Source organism: Aegilops tauschii, chromosome 4 (assembly GCF_002575655.3).
Source record: "Aegilops tauschii subsp. strangulata cultivar AL8/78 chromosome 4, Aet v6.0, whole genome shotgun sequence".
NCBI lineage: Eukaryota > Viridiplantae > Streptophyta > Magnoliopsida > Poales > Poaceae > Aegilops > Aegilops tauschii.
In genome coordinates this window covers 505,156,177-505,167,422 of record NC_053038.3, presented here as the reverse complement: position 1 = coordinate 505,167,422, position 11,246 = coordinate 505,156,177, and positions in this window count along the sequence as shown.

The window sequence follows — 11,246 nt, the reverse complement described above, 5'->3', positions numbered from 1 at the left end:
AAATTTGACTTATGCACATTAAATGACCAGAAACTCAATTAATGTATAAAAAACGACAAACAAACCCGGAATAATTCCTAAATTTAACAGGGCACTAATGTAGTTCTATGTTGCCTTTGTTAAGAAACTCAAGGGGGGCAGCGTATATCGTTTCACACTCAAAGGTGGCACGTTCCCTCTTAGAACCACGAGCTTCCAAATCGGCCCAATTTTTTACCACAACATGTTAGTGCCATGACATGACACCATGCCAAGTTTCATGATTTCCATGCGAGTTTTGGATTTACATGAATTTAAAATCAAAGTTTCTCGATGTTCTCGGCCGAGTCAGGACGCCCAGATGTTTGAATTTCATTCTCATTTCTTCCATGGGACCTAGAAATTCAACCAAGGACACACATGTGATTTTTCATCCCACTTTGGTGCACCGGAGCATGTGGATGCAATTCATATTTACATTATGCACATTAAAAGTCCAGAAACTCAATTAATGTATAAAAAGGCCAAATGAACCTGAAATAATTCCAAAATTTAACAGGGCACTCATATAGTTCTATGTTGCCTCTGTAAATAAAATCAGGGGGGAGGCAGCGTATATCGTTTCGCACACAAAGGTGACACGTTCCCTCTCGGAACCACGAGGCTTGTTGAGAGAATCTCCGGTTTTGCAAGAGGCTTATACCAAAACTTGTCCCAATTCAGCCAAAATTATACGTATGAAAACAGGGTTTTGATTATCCGAAACATCTCGCTACCTAGACCAATAATGTACTATGATTTGTATTCAACATAAAATGGATACAAATATTTGAATTGGAGAGCGTATGGTATATGTAGTTCATAGTGAAATATGATTACTGCTATATGTATGTTTTTTGTAATCAAGATAATATTTAAATTATTGTATAACTTGACAACAATCGTATTCAAATAAGGAAATTGATTCAAATTTAGTCCATATGGTAGACGACAATATATATGTTCACATGGTGGAGTAAAATGTTCATATATGATGGAAGATCAAAATGTACGACTACATCAATTATAAACCGCAAGGTCACCTAACGATATATTCGAATTCAACATAACGTGGATTCAAAAATTGTAATTCGAGATCATGGCATCTGTAATCATATAAAAAGGGACATTACTCTTTCTTTGGTGGGAATTGATTTGTTTTTTGTTGTTGTTGAGGGAAGTGCGAATCGATTTGGTACTGTGCAGGGTAATCTTGTTCTCCTGATTTTTTTACATTTTTCTTGTAGTTTTTTCAATGGCATCTATAACAATAGAGTAAAAGGGGACATGACTCTCTTGTGTCTTGTATGAATTGTTTTTTTACACGTTAAGTTTGTTCTGCCGAACAAGGAATCCGCACCTTGTTATCCTGAAATTTTCAAGCCTGAGTATCTTTTGTCTCACCTGCTTTGAAACTCTACCACTACATCAATTATAAACTGCAAGGTCACCTAATGATATATTCGAATTCAACATAACGTGGATTCAAAAATTGAAATTCGATATCATGGCATTTGTAATCATATAAAAAGGGACATTACTCTTTCTTTGGTGGGAATTGATTTGTTTTTTGTTGTTGTTGAGGGAAGTGCGAATCGATTTGGTACTGTGCAGGGTAATCTTGTTGTCCCGATTTTTTTTACATTTTTCTTGTAGTTTTTTCAATGGCATCTATAGCAATATAGTAAAAGGGGACATGACTCTCTTGTGTCTTGTATGAATTGTTTTTCTACACGTTAAGTTTGTTCTGCCGAACAAGGAATCCACACCTTGTTATCCCGAAATTTTCAAGCTCGAGTATCTTTTGTCTCACCTGCTTTGAAACTCCCGCTTCTTCAACCCGCGCCGCGCCTTGTTATCCCGAAATTTGGACGCGCGCGAGAACTCCCTCCTCATCCGAAATCGCTCCCGCAGCCCAGACATGCGAAATCCCCCTTCTACCCCTCAGCCGGAAATGAAGCTCCATGTCGCGGTGTCAAAACCGGTGGGGGTACGCTGGTAACTTACCCTACATTTCGGACAAGCGCATCCCTAAGCTTGGCTCCCCCTCCCCCTTCGCCCCCCCATTTGTACACCGAGGCCGCCAAAACCCACGAAACCCCACGCTCCTGCGTCGGCCTCCCGACCGCCGCCCAGCCAGAGACTCTTCCCCGACTACGTCATCCACCGCAACAGCTCGCCGACCCTCATCCACCGCACCGGATGAGGATCCGTTGTCGATCTCGTCGTCCCACCGGATCAGCCGCCCCGTCCTCCACCTCCAAGGAGCTTCCCCGACGTTCGCTTCGTCTATCGCGCCACCTCAATCCCCACAACGCTGTCTTGACCTGCCCCACCGGAACCGCAGCACTCTCACCAATTCCTCCGATGAAGCCGAGGCCAACTCGGCGCCACCAAGGAGGTTCTGCACTCACCGCTGCATTTTATCTTTTATTCGATCTCACAGGGCTGCCGGTGCTCGATACCGAGCAGACATGGCGTGTCTCCATCGACGGCGCCGTCGCCGGCCACATCATCCACGACGTCTCTCCCCCATGTCGTTGCTTCCTTGGCGGCGACTTCCACAACGGCACAAGCTGTAGCTGCTCCGGCTCTCGCTCGCGTTGCGGCTCTGTTCTTGCTGTCGATCGCGCTGCTGCACTGCTCCTGCTTTCGTTCGTGCTGCTGCTCTGCTCTTGCTCTCGCTTGCGCTGCTGCTGCTGCTGCACGACCTCCGGCAGCTACAGCAGTTGCTGCTTTAGCACTCGCTCGCGGTGCTGCTGCACGACTTGCTCTCTGCTAGTGCGTTCCCTGCTCGAGCGTCTGCTGATTTAGATCACTGCTTCTCTGCTACTAGTGCTCGAACGCCCTAAACATCTATTGCAATGCTCTGTTACTAGTTCAATCAGTTTCGACAGTAAAATTCAGTTTCGACTGTGAAGTTCATTTTCTTCAGTTAAGTTCAGAGTGAATAGTACTTACAGCATCTGTCGGAGCGGCCGTGGCGCGGCTGATGCGTTTTACATCTAGCACTTTTTGGTGATGTATTTTACATCATCTATTGCAGATAATAGTAGGGTCCCACTTCAGATTAACGTTGTCTGTCTTGTCATGCTTCAGCCTCGTCGCCGTACACCTTAGCGGAGCTGCTCCAACGACGGAACCGTCCATCACAGCGGAGCAGTACCCTCGGCGCCGTTTCCAGAGGCCTCGGATCTTCTTCCCCGCCTCCGACAGTCACACCAGCATCATCACCATCCTCCACGTCCAACCCAATGATGCTGAGGTGCACAAGGCTATGCCAAAGAGGTTGTACACTCATCGCATCAGTTTGTTTCTCCATTCCTCTGTTCTTCCAATTCATGTGAGCCAAACACCCAGGTTGACTGAAATCCTATGTTTCCAAATGCTCTGTTTTGCACGTGCATTCCTATCCTATTCATGTTTTTTTCCTGTCCCTGCGTTTATAGAATCCTCCAATTCTAAGGAGCCCTTACAGATTTACTTCATTTTCAGATAGGCGTCAAAGAAAACTCTGTGTGTTATGTCCTGCTCCTGCCGTGTCGTCATCCACCCCACCTGAGGTGCACCATCGACAGAAGCGTTCACTGCAGCAGAGATCCCCCCTGCAGACTTCCTTTCGCCGCCTCAGATCATCTTCCCCATTGCCGGCAGCCACGCTAACTGCATTACCATCATCGACTGAGCAGATGAACCGGAGGACTACACAGTTCCGGAAGAGAGGTCGCAGTCTTTCGTGTTTGCTTACGTTATACATCGGTTATTATTACCTGCTACTTTATCGTTCAATCTTGAGTTTTGAATTGTCCATGGGTCTCATATCGAGCTAGCAACGAATAGTATCTGTCTACTATCTGGTTCATCTGGGGTCTTCTATGTGGTTCATGTTGGGTGGGCAACAAGCAATAGATGATCCATTGTCTATCTTTTTAAACTGAAGCTATAATCTACCTGCTATCATTAGTTTTGGATCCATCCACTCGTTTGCTACCATCAGTCTTGATTTTTGCATGCACCCCTTAGGCCTTACAAAATCTAACTATTTTTTTATTATGCATGTCAGATATTGTACACAATCGTACTGAACATGTAGAGAAAAAGAGAAGACCGTTGCGTGCGAATATAATGTCATGCAGACGCCGCTCCATGGTGGGCGAAGTGCCCCCCCTCCTACATTTCCAGATTGTATTCCAGAGGAAGATAATTGTTCAGATGGAGATTCAAAAGGAGCCGACCACGCCTGTTTACCACCTGAGGTGTTTGCTCTAACCTGGCATGCTGATGTTGGTCATATCATGCATATGGCGCCTTGCATTGCTTACATTATACATCTTATATGTCATCAGCTTAGTTTAGATTTGCTTTGTGTGAATGCCACCTGTTTGGTTTCTATATCATACTCCCACCATTCCTAAATATTTGTCTTTTTAGAGATTTCAACAAGTGACTACATGCGGAACAAAATGATTGAATCTACAATCTAAAATATGTCTATATACATCCGTATGTGGTAGTCCATTTGAAATCTCTAAAAAGACAAATATTTAGGAACGGAGGGAGTATATGGGAATTACGCAATGCCATCTTCTTTAGCCAGGCATCATATACGTGAATCATGCAATGCCATCCTGTTTAGCCAGTCATCGTATATGTGAATTGTATTGTGCCATATTTTTTTCGATAATGTATTCCATTTGTCAACAATGTTTATACATTCATCTACTCTTCCTGTGCATCAGCCATTTGAGTCGGTCATGGGAAAATCTGGAGTGAAAACAAGGTCTTCTGAGCAGTCAGTGCTACCTGTCGATGCAGATTTCTTGCTGGTTACAGATAGCTCCTCAGAGGAGGATTCAGAGAGAGATGACCAGTCGTATTCCCCCCCCCCCCTGAGGTGCATGCTCTAACTTGGCTGGGTTATATTGCTCATATCATGCATATGGTGTCTTGCATTGCCATGCCATCTGCTTAGATTAGACATGCTTTGTGTGAATGCCTCCTGTTTGCTTTCTATATCAGATATGTGAATTATGCAATGCCATGTTTTTCAGCCAGTTATCATATATGTGAACTATGCACCGCCATGGAGCCAGGCATCATATATGTGAATTATCTCATGCCATCTTTTTTTTTTCATTACGTATACCATTTGTCGACAATCTGTGTATATTGAACTACTCTTCTTGTGTATCAGCCATTTGAGCCGGTTATGGAAAAATCTGGAGTGAAAACAAGGTCTTCAGAGCAGGCAATGGTACCTGTTGAAGCATATATCTCGATGGTTACAGGGAGCTCCTCAGAGGAGGATTCAGAGACAGATGACCAGTCCTATATCCCACCTGAGGTGTATGCTCTAAGTTGCAATGTTTATATTTCTCATATGATGCATATGGTGTCTTGCATTGCTTAGTTTAGACATCATATGCACAATATTGAATTCTATCTGCTTAGTTTAGAGATCATACATGCGAGTGCCAGCTGCTTAGTACATGAATCAATTATGTCAATTATATCATGCCATCCTGTATACTTAGACAACATGTATGTGAATTATTTCATCCCAACCTATTTTAGAAAGACATCATATAGTTTTGTCATGTCATCCTGTTTAGGTACTCATCATATGTTAAATTATGCCATTATATCCTGCTAAGTTATCCATCATATATCTGAAACTGTGTCATGCTATCCTGTTTACTTAGGCATCATATATGTGAAATTGTGTCATGCTGTCCTGTTTGGTTAGACAACATATATGTGAATTACCACATCTGTCTATCATACAATGTCTGTACGTTCAATTTCTTTTCTTGTTTATCAGCCATTTGAATTGGAGGGCGTGATGGCAGTATCTAAGGGAGCAAAAACCCGTTCTTCACAAAAGACAGTGCTACCCGTCGATGCAGATAGAACCATGGTTGTACTGGCCCACAAACTAGCCCCACCACACATAATCGAGACTCTTCCAGATTGCACACTTACACCGTTGGGCAGAGAACCAGCTACAACCCATCTAACCGCGACCCCAGCGGATAGTAACCCACTTATAGTTGACAAAGCACCATGTCCACCACAGAGTACCCCCACACGAGCAGTTTGTATAGCTTCTGCAGTGCCCAAAGCACGAAGACCACCACAGCTAACCCAAACTCCACGTTTAAAGCAGAAGAGCAACTGTTCTCAGGTCAGATTCGTAGCTATGGTCCATACTCCTTTGCTGTTACATCACTGTATTTACTCATACCAACTACTTTCGAATTTGAAGGGTCCAATTGAAACTCCAATGGCGCAACAGGTATGTTTTAAACCTATTTCTTTAATTGGATTGCTGTTCTAACTTCTTGCTCTATGTTGATTTCAGTTTAAGTTGTATAAACAGTTATGTTCTCATGTGATGCACATTACAAGTGCTGCCAATGCTGTGTAGTTTCTCACACTTATATTCTGTCTATGCTGTTGTGTCTTAAAAATATATGAGTTGAACTGTGTATCTATCTTGATTAGGGAACATAAACTAGAATGATATGGACAATACAGTGACCATAGTACATAGATTTATGTTTGTTTCATTCTGTTATCCTGTCCACCTTACTACCGAACCGGTTTACCAAAATGAGTTTCGTATACTACAAGCTAAACCTGTGATGTGTCTGCTTGTTTCTCTTGTAGTATGCAATCAGAATATTGGATAAGAGCACCCCACTATGCAATATAGAGAAAGTAATGCAGATAAGGTTCAAGATAGTGAGACAACCCTGTTGGTCTCCAAGAAAGGTGATAAAAACGATCTTGTAGACAGTGAGAAAACCCCACAGTGCGTTGATGCAGTGTTCGAGTTACTGGCCAGTACCGCTGGCACAAGCTCTTCGAACTCGCTGCCTGAATCACTTTGGCTTCTTCAGTCTCAGCTACAAGCTGAAAGGCATCAGTCAGCTGTGCTGAGGCAAGAAGCCGAAGGACTGAGGAAGTCCCTGCAGAATTCAGATGTGTACTTTCTTGTGCAACAGCAAGCGCTGGAGGATTTAAGCGCCAAACAAGAGAAAGTTAATAAGCTTGCTAAGCATCTTGCCAGCATTATGGGTACCCAGGATATTGTTTCTTGAACTCTTCTGAAGTGGTTTCAGTTCTGGACTTGTTTTGCTGCGGCGTTTATATGCTTCTTTGTTCCCTATATTTGCACTGGTGGCGAACTTTGATGCCCAGTGGATGTAATATGTGTAATAGCCGTGATAGCCTAGCATAAGTTGCTTGCTTATTTATTTCCTTGTTGTCTTGTTTATTTGTTTGCTTTTAGTCAGTGAAGTTCTTTTTCCACGGTTTGCTAGTGGCTGCAATAACCTATTTTTTAAAACTAGGCCACAATAACCATGGGCTAATATTTACTGTAGTGACACTGGGCCTCCTACGGGCCGTAGAAACAGTGGGCCTTCTACGGGCCGTAGAAACAGTAGGCTTTCTACGGGCCGTAGAAACAATGGGCCTTCTACGGGCCATAGAAACAATGGGCCTTCTACGGGTCGTATCATCAATGCGCCTTATACGGGCCGTATGATCGATTTGCCAAACATGGGCCAATAACAGGCCGCATTATGGCCGTAAACGGGCTAGAGTTGGAATCGTTCGTTCATGGGCCGACCATAACGGGCCATCGTTAATAGGCCGTATTTGATGACGCTATGAAAACGGCCCAACGTATTAACGGACCACAAACGGGCCGACTGTAACCACGGGCTGAATTTGGCCCACAAGCAGAAAATGACAGTAACGAGCCGTAAGTAAACGAATGCTGGAAATGAGCCCAAGAATAAATGGGCTCTGAGAAGGCCGAAAGATAACATGGGCTAGAAACGGCTCAACGGAATAACGGGCCGTTAATGGGTATAAAGTGATACACTGTTCATTACGGGCCAGTTTCACCACGGGCCGTTAATGGCTATAAAGTGATACACTGTTCATTACGGGCCAGTTTCACCACGGGCCGTTAATGGGTGTAAAGTGATACACTGTTCATTACGGGCCAGTTTCACCACGGGCCGTTAATAGGCCAAGAGTTACATAAGGCCTCATATGGGCTGAAAGACGTCATGGGCCATACATGGCCCAGAAGTGAAAATGGGCTGGAATCATATTAGATGGCCCAGATGACGCTACTGGGCCTAATTCGGATAGGGCGTAACGGGCCTTGGGTTAGCGGGCTATAAATGGGCTATATGCGAATAGGTCGTTAACAGGTTTTCCATGGGCCGGCCCGCCACCTTTTGACCAAGTCAAACGGGCCAGCCTTTTCACAGGAATGGGCCTCTATTGGTCCGTGCCACGTGTCGATGTATCATAGGCGCCTTCCGTCCAATGAGTGGATGACATCTGTCCCAACGATGAGCCGACACGTGTTTCCTCCAGCCAGTGATGATTTTACACGTGGAAAATCCCCATTGGTCGGGGCTGTTAACGGGTTATCGGATCCAAAACCCAACCCGATAGCTTAATGGCGTTCCGTTACGGTGGATGCCACGTGTCGGTCACCCTTGACGAAAGCACTTCTGTGACGCGCGATTTATCGTCATGGAAGTGGACACTTCCGTGATGATAATTTTGGCAATGTCATGGAACACTTCTACGACAGCACAGGTATGACTATCTTGATTCTGTCATAAATTTGTCATGGTTGTACATGCATGACAGAAAACGCGACCTACTGTGACAAACACGTATCATCACGGAAGTGTATTTTTTTTTGTAGTGATGGGCTCGGGATGGACTGCATAATCATGCTCGGCGTGATAAGAAGTAGTACAATAAAACGTACCAAGAACTATTATGGTATCCGGATACTCACGACTTCGCCAGGGGCTTGTCCCTGGGTAACCACTCCTCGTCGCTGAATGCGGCCGTCGTGGAGCAGTCCAGAAGGAGGGTCCTTCCCTTCTTGGGCCCTTCGGCCTCCCCTGACGGGGCGGCCTTCCTTTTCCTGTCCCCCCCCCCGGGCTGGGGGGGAGCACTTTCCTCTTCCTCCTCCTCGTCTTCGCGGGAGCAATGCGCCTCGGTGTTTTCGGATGATGAGTCCGATATAACCTTACGCCAGAGACCTTTCCTGGTCCCCGTGGCCTTCTTCTTGGCCATCTTCTCTGGCGCCTCATAAGGCGCTGGAACTAGCATCTCCGTTAGGAGAGCATCTGCTGGATTTTCGGGCAGGGGGGCTGGACAATCGATCTGCTCCGCTGTCGCTACCCAGTCCTGTTAAATGGCATGGAGGCTTAGATCCCATGCATGGTTAAACTGGGGAAAAGAACATCTTATGAGATATAAAAGACTTACCGGATTGGCAGGGCGCTTTGCGCCGAGTCCGCGGTCCTCAGTAAGGGGAGGAGGTACCTCGGCGCCCTTGAACAACAGCTTCCAGACGTCCTTGTGCGTCGTGTCCAAGAGCTCTCGCAGCGTCTGGTGCTTAGCCGGGCCGAACTCCCACAAATTGAATGCCCGTCCTTGACACGGGAGGATTTGGCGGAAGAGCATGACTTGGACCACGTTGACAAGCTTGATTTTCTTGCTTATCATGTTTTTGACGCAGGTCTGGAGTCCGGTCAGCTCCACCGATGAACCCCAGGATAGGACCTTCTATTTCCAGGAGGTGAGCGCATGGGAATTCCGGATCAAAATTTGGGGGCCGCCACCCAGTTGGTGTCGCGCGGCTCGGTGATGTAGAACCACCCCAATTGCCACCCCTTTACGGTCTCCACATAGGAGCCTTCGAGCCAGGTGACGTTGGGCATTTTGCCCACCATGGCGCCTCCGCACTCCGCTTGCTCGCCGACCACCACCTTCGGTTTAACATTGAAGGTCTTCAGCCACAGGCCGAAGTGGGGCTTGATGCGGAGGAAGGCCTCACACACGACGATAAACGCCGAGATGTTGAGGATAAAATTGGGGGCCAGATCATGGAAATCTAGCCCATAATAAAACATGAGCCTGCAGACGAATGGGTGGAGGGGAAATCCCAGTCCGCGGACGAAGTGGGTGAGAAATACCACCCTCTCATGGGATTCTGGAGTAGGGACGATCTGCCCCGCGTCTAGGAGCCGGTGCGCGATATCTGCGGCTAGGTATCCGGCTTCCCGGAGCTTCGTAATGTCCCCCTCCGTAACGGAGGAGACCATCCACTTGCCTCCCGCTCCGGACATGTTTGGAGTGGTTTTGCGGAGAAAATACGAACTTGGGTGCTGGAGCTCGAGTGCGCGAGAATGGATGGGCAGGGAAGAAGAAGGCGTGGGTGAAAAAGAGAAGTCCTTGTCCCTTTATAAGGGCGGAGGAAACTGTGCGCCTCCTCACCTGCCTGGTAAAATCTCTTATTCCCCAAGCGCCGTGATTAATGGCACAGTTGGTTTACCCACACCCGTATTGATGAGAATCCCGTGATAAGGGGACACGATCTCTGGTTCGACAAGACGTGCCAAGAAAATCGCCTCGCAATATGTGCAGTAGCTGGTTGAGAAAAATGGTTCGAATAATGATCGGGCCATGGCGTGATGTCATGCTATGAAACTTGTCAGCAGATTAGATTTGTGGAATATTATACTCTCTACGGTGGTATATGGAATTTGTTTTGCAGAGCCGGACACGATCCTATTGTTCAAAATCTTCCATGGAGTATTCGGAGGAGGAACCCGCCTTGCAATGCCAAAGACAATCTGCGCGCCGGACTCATCGTCATTGAAGCCTGGTTCAGGGGCTACTAAGGGAGTCCTGGATTAGGGGGTCCTCGGACTGCCGGACTATATACTTTGGCCGGACTGTTGGACTATGAAGATACAAGATTGAAGACTTCGTCCCGTGTCCGGGTGGGACTCTCCTTGGCGTGGAAGGCAAGCTTGGCAATTCGGTCTGTAGATCTCCTCCCTTGTAACCGACTCTGTGTAACCCTAGCCCCCTCCGGTGTCTATATAAACCGGAGGGTTTAGTCCGTAGGAGAAGAACAATTATAACCATAGGCTAGCTTATAGGGTTTAGCCTCTACGATCTCGTGGTAGATCAACTCTTGTAATACTCATATCATCAAGATCAATCAAGCAGGAAGTAGGGTTATACCTCCATCGAGAGGGCCCGAACCTGAGTAAACATTGTGTCCCCCGCCTCCTGTTACCATCCGCCTTAGACGCACAGTTCAGGATCCCGTACCCGAGATCCGCCGGTTTTGACACCGACACCCGTTACGAATTACCTTATCATAAAAC